Source organism: Heterodontus francisci, chromosome 1 (assembly GCF_036365525.1).
Source record: "Heterodontus francisci isolate sHetFra1 chromosome 1, sHetFra1.hap1, whole genome shotgun sequence".
Classification (NCBI taxonomy): Eukaryota; Metazoa; Chordata; class Chondrichthyes; order Heterodontiformes; family Heterodontidae; genus Heterodontus; species Heterodontus francisci.
The window spans coordinates 165,319,976-165,326,560 of NC_090371.1; the positions used below are offsets into that span (position 1 = coordinate 165,319,976).

Below are 6,585 nucleotides of genomic sequence, written 5' to 3' on the forward strand. Positions count from 1 at the left end.
CCCAGGCCGGAGGAACGGCAGTCATTTCCCCCCGACCAGATCGATGGCCCGTGGGACCACCATCGCGACCACTGCCTGTAGGTGCTGAGGTGTGGTATTGCACACTCCTGCAGAAACAGTAGGTCAGCTTTGACCTTGGCAAGGTAATCCAAGGTTGAAACACATCGCGTAGTAGATTTAATGCTACGCACATTAATGGAAGCAATTCTTACACCCATTTTTTACTAAAAATTAGTTGTTGCTTCCCATACCATTTGTCCTCGCTAGTCCCAGTCCTTCCCCTTCGGGATGTTCCTGCATACCCATCGTATGCGCAAGCAGTTTCACGTTGGTCGGGCTCAGAAACCCCTCCTGATTTTTCATGCAGGGTTTGTGCCGCTCGGGTGACATCGGGGGGGTCTTGTAGGCAGAGAGGATTGGGTTGTCCTCAGCTGCTTCCATCTGTTCCTCCTCGAAAACATCACAGCTCCCGGTCTCCCGGAGCTCAGGTGCGCCAGACGTGTCTTTGCTCCCGGTGTCGCAGAACTGAGATGCGTTGGCCACTTCGTTACGTGTGGGGCATTGGGGTTGGGGCATGCTGGGCCCATCACAGCTTCCAGTGCCCGGGGGCTGGGATGCTTTATCATCCATCTCGGAGTTCTGCCGCCTCTTTTGAAGGGGCTGTCGTTCCAGCATTTCCCCGTCCAGTGAAGAGGAGTTGTTGCAGTCTGATTCAGAAGAGAGCCTCCTCTTGCCACTGGTTTGGGTGGTGGCTTTGGGATGTTTTTTCTTTGTGGTTTTCCTCTGGACCACTTGCCACTGACCTGTTTGTCCATCTGCTGCCTCCTCCTCCATTGATTCTGTCTGTGGGGGAGGGGTTTCCGGGCGCTGGGTAGGTGCTGGGTCGTTGGTTTCAGCCGCCTCCCCTTCCTTCTCAGGTTGAAGTTCCTCACTGCGGAGAAGGTTGCTGGTCTCCTTTCGAACAGCGGACGCCTTCGTCGAACCTTCGCCTGGCCATTCCTTGGACCTTGCCGCCTGAGCATAGCTGAGACAACGTTTGGGACAGGTCTTGTAGAGATGGCCTGCCGCACCGCACAAGTTGCAACACTTAGTCTGCTTACAGTCCTTGGTCTGATGGCCTTCCTCCTTGCAGTTCTTGCAAACAACCGTGCTGCAGTTGGCTGCCATGTGACCAGATTTGCCACAGGTGCGGCAAACTCTGGGCTGCCCAGCGTAGACCAAGAAGCCTCGACTTCCCCCGATAGCGAAGCTGGAGGGAGGGTGGATGATGGCTCCACTGGGATCTACCTTCAAGGTCACCTTGACCTGCCGCTTGCTGGTCCAGATCCCAAAGGGGTCCTTGACATCAGTGCTGCTGCCGGCCACCTCGACGTACCTGGCGAGAAAGGTGAGTACATCCACCACCGGAACATGGGGGTTGTAGAGGTGAATCGTCACCACCCGGTCCCGTTGTGACGGAAGCGTGAAGAGCGGCTCCGCTGTGAGGATCGACAGTGGCGCCCGGTCCCCTTTCTCCTTGAACGCCTTCAGGAACTTGATGCATCCCGCCACGTTCCGGAACGTCACGTCGAAGTATCCACTGCTGGGGAAATCCTGCAGGCAGAAGACGTCCGTCGCTTGAAATCCGCAGCAATCGAAGAGAATTTTCTTGATGAAGAAGGTGCGATCGACCGGTGCATCTCCTTCCTTGTCCTTCACGACCACCCGAACGGTGTTGCGCACTCCCTGGCCCGAAGCTCGAAAATTGGTTATAGCCATTTTACTCAAAGCTTCCCCAGGATCAAAAGGCAATGATCATGGTCTCTTCTCAATCAAATAAGCACTGATAAGAACAGATACTACACTTGATCTTAGCCAAAAGGCCGAGAAGCTTATAGTTTTTACTTTTACGCCAGACAAGGATAAATAATTGTTGCAGTTCATCCATGTGCTCTTTAAATGTTTTCCATTGCCTATCCACCGTCATCCCTTTTTAAGTAACGTTTCCCAATCTGTCATGGCCAACTCACGCCTCATACCTTCGTAGTTTCCTTTACTAAGATTCAGGACCTTCGTCTCAGAATCAACTACGTCACTCTCCATCTTGATGAAGAATTCTATCATATTATGGTCGCTTGTCCCCAAGGGGTCTCGCACCATTAGATTGTTAATTATTCCTTTCTCAGTACACTATATCCAGTCTAGGATGGCCTGTTCTCTAGTTGGTTCCTCAACGTATTGGTCTAGAAAACCATCCCGTATACACTCCAAGAATTCCTCCTCTATGGTAGTGTGAGTAATTTGATTTGCCCAATGTGTATGCAGATTAAAATCACCCATAATTACAGATGTTCCTTCATCGCATGCATCTCTAATTTCCTGTTTAATGCCATTTCTAAAATCACCACTACAGTTTGTGGGTCTATATACACCCCCACTCATGCTTTTTGCCCCTTAATGTTTCTCAGCACTACCCATACAGATTCCACATCGTCAGAGCTAATATCTTTCCTCACTATTGCGTTAATTTCCTCTTTAACTAGCAATGCAACTCCACCACCTTTTTGCTTTTCATCTGTCCTTCCTAAATACTTAATATCCCTGGATGTTCCTTTCCCATCCCTGGCCACCTTGCAGCCATATCTCCGTAATCCCGACTATATCATACCCGTTTACATCTATTTGCGTGATTAATTCATCCACTTTATTGCGAATGCTCTGCTCGTTTAGGCACAAAGCCTTAAGGCTTGTCTTTTTAACATTACTTGTCCCCTTCCCACTATTTTTCACTGTGGCCCTGTTTGATCCTGGCCCTTGATTTCTCTGCCTTTCAATTTTCTTATTCCCCTTACTGTCTTTTGTTCTTGTCTTTGATTTCCCCCCCCACCCCCCCACCTCCTCTGACACCTTGCAAAGGTTCCCATCCCCCTGCCATTTTAGTTTAAATCCTCCCCAATCATGCTCTAGCAAATACTCCCCCTAGGACATCAGTCCCGGTCCTGCCCATGTGTAACCCTCATCAGGGAACTCCTCTTTGCTGACGATGCTGCATTAATATCCCACATAGAAGAGTGTCTGCAGAGACTCATTGACAGGATTGCAGCTGCCTGCAATGAATTTGGCCTAACCATCAGCCTCAGGAAAACGAACATCATGGGACACGACATCAGAAATGCTCCATCCATCAATATCGACGACCACGCTCTGGAAGTGGTTCAAGAGTTCACCTACATAGGCTCAACTATCACCAGTAACCTGTCTCACGATGCAGAAATCAACAAGCGCATGGAAAAGACGTCTGCTGCTATGTCCAGACTGGCCAAGATGGTGTGGAAAAATGGCACACTGACACGGAACACAAAAGTCCGAGTGCATCAAGCCTGTGTTCTCAGTACCTTGCTCTACGGCAGCGAGGCCTGGACAACGTGTCAGCCAAGAGCGACGTCTCAACTCATTCCATCTTCGCTGCCTTTGTTGAATCCTTGGCATCAGGTGGCAGAACCGTATCTCAACGCGGAACTCCTTGAGGCAGCCAACATCCCCAGCATATACACCCTACTGAGCCAGCGGCGCTTGAGATGGCTTGGGCATGTGAGCCTCATGGAAGATGGCAGGATCCCTAAGGATGCATTGTACAGCAAGCTCGTCACTGGTATCAGACCCAGCGGCCGTCTACGCCTCCGCTTTAAAGACGTCTGCAAACGTAACAAGAAGTCCTGTGATATTGACCACAAGTCGTGGGAGTCAGTTGCCAGTGATCGCCAGAGCTGGTGGATAGCTATAAATGCGGGGCTGAAGAGTGGCGAGTCGAAGAGACTTAGTAGTAAATAGGAAAAAAGACAGAAGTGCAAGGAGAGAGCCAACTATAACAGCTCTGACAACCAATTTTATCTGCAGCACCTGTGGAAGAGTCTGTCACTCTCTAGAATTGGCCTTTTATAGCGACTCCAGGCACTGTTTCACAAACCACTGACCACCTCTAGGTGCTTACCCATTGTCTCTCGAGACAAGGAGGCCAAAGAGAAGAGACTATAGCAGCCTATTTCCACCTCTATAACATCACCCCTATCACAGCTCATCTGCTGCTGAAATCCTCATTGATGCCTTCATTACCTCTAGACTTGACTATTCCCAACATTCCTAGCTGATCTCCAACATTCTACCCTCCATAAACTTGAGATCATTCAAAACTCTGCTGCCCGTGGTCTAAACTCGCACCAGGTCCAGTTCACCTATCACCCCTGTGCTCGCTGACCTACACTGGCTCACTGGCTCCCGGTCAAGCAACGCCTTGATTTTAAAGTTCTCATGCTTGTTTTCAGATCCTTCCATGCCCTCACCCCTCCCTATCTCTGTAATCTCCTCCAGCTCCACAACCCTCCAAGATATCTTCACTCCTCTAATTCTGGACTTTTGTGCATCCCTGATTTTAATCGATCCAGCATTGGTGGCCATGCCTTCAGTTGCCTAGGCTCCAAGCTCTGGAATTCCCTCTTATACCTCGCTGCCTCTCCACCTCGCTTTCCTTGAATGGTTACAGCACGAAAGGAGGCTTTTGGTCATCTGACCTAATATCTCCTTTTGTGGCTTAATGTCATGCTTTGTTTTATAATGGTCCTGTAAAGCGTCTTGGGACATTTCATTACCTTGAAGGTGCTAGATAAGTATAAGTTGCTGTTGTATGTACTGAGCTGAGTGGAATGGTAAATCCTGAGGTTGAATTAAAGGCGTGGAGACCAGCATTGAGTTTCTGATCCTTTTTTCTGAACTCTGGAAAATGTGGATTTCCTGGAAAAAATGGCCAGGGAAATAGGTTTTGAGAATTGAATGGTATTAGCTCATTGTCTGAGTTCAGCTTCACTTTTTCTTTTAACGTTGCAATGCCAAAGGGGTTTGTTTGGGGGAGTTACCGAGCTTCCCTGTGAACATTCTGCCCCTATGTAATGGAAAAGACCTAACAGAACATGAGAGACTGCCAGGCCATCAGAAGCAGCACTGAGCATACTCCACGCCAGGGGCAACATCAGGCAAACTTAAAAATGAGGTGCCAACTTGGTGAAGCTACAATGCTGGACTACGTGAATGCTCAACAGAAGTAAGTGATCCAAAGCCAACGGACGAAAGCAAGTTCTGCAGTCCTGCCACATCCAGTCACGAATGGTGGTGTAAAGTTAAACAGCTAATGGGAGAAGAGACTCCATGAACATCCCCCATCCTCAGTGATGGTTGAGCCCAGCACGTCAGTGCAAATGACAAGGCTGTTGCATTTGCAACCATCTTCAGCCAGAAGTATTGAGTGGATGATCCACCTTGGCCTCCTCCTGAGGTCTCACCATCACAGAAGTCAGTCTTCAGCCAATCCAATTAATTCCACATGATATCAAGAAACGGCTGAGTGCACTGCACGTAACATTTGTTCCCAACAACATTCAGGCTTTAATGCTCGATATTTCTGCTCCAGAACCTGTTGTGCCTCTAACCAAGCTGCTTCAGTATAGCTGCAACACTGGCATTCATCCGACCAAGTGGAAAATTGCCCAGGTATGCCTTGTCCTCAAAAAGCAGGACAAAAGCAATCTGTCCAATTACTCACCCATGAGTCTGTTCTCAATCACCACCAAAGTGATGGATGGTGTCGTTGACAGTGCTATCAAGCGACACTGACTTACCAATACTAAAGCAACATACTGCAGATGCTGTAAATATGAAATAAAAACAGAAAATGTCAGAAAAACTCAGCAGGTCAGGTAGCATCTGGGGAGAGAGAAACAGAGTTAATGTTTCAGGTCTGTAACCTTTCACCATGACTGTGAAAAGTTAGAAATGCAATATGTTTTGAGCAAATGAAAGGGAGGAGGATGGGAAGAACAAAAAAGGGAAGGTCTGATCGGGTGAAGGGCCAAAAGGAATGGCCTTCATTCAAGGAACAGAGAAGCAAGTGTAGGATCGGAATTTCTCCCCCACCCCCCAGGACTGGACTTTCAGACTGGACTTTGAGTATGGGGAAGCAATCCCAACCCCCATGGACACTTGTACTGTGAATGAGAGCCAAACATCAAAACAAAGCACACAGAGGCAGACTGCATTCAATGGGTCAATTTCAAACATTCCAACGTCACAACAGAACTGATACTGTTAAAGGACTGGAATTTAGGACATTATCATAACAGTGACACAGGATAACTGCCATCATGTTAAGTGATTGGGGAGGCCATTGTTACAACTAACTGGCCCCAGAGCACAGCATTCACTCCTGTCAAGACAGGAGAGAAACCTTTTTCATGTACATCAGTTCTGGAGCTTGGAATACCTCACCTTGGTGGAGTTCATTGTTCTCAGTCATGGAAGTAACATCAGCACTAAATGGATCTGTCTGGACCAGGCAGGTAACAGAGGAAAGAGATTAAAAGGTACTAAGCGCTGACCATCCAGCAGGATGGCTTCAGAATATATGTTCATGATATTTCGATAAGGATCATCATAAAAAGGACAAAATCAAACGGTTTGGCACTGCAGTTATGTGAAGAAGGACAGGGATTGGTCATCTCAGGGCCAGGCCTACAATTAACATTGGTAATGACCAGCCGTGTGGGTGATTGTAAGTTT

General features: G+C 48.2%; 1 pseudogene; it reads right to left on the reverse strand.

The window, feature by feature from the left end:
* Positions 1 to 1,765: 1,765 nt before the first annotated feature.
* Positions 1,766 to 1,874, reverse strand: LOC137377767 (U2 spliceosomal RNA; annotated as a pseudogene).
* Between the last annotated feature and the right edge of the window lie 4,711 nt (positions 1,875 to 6,585).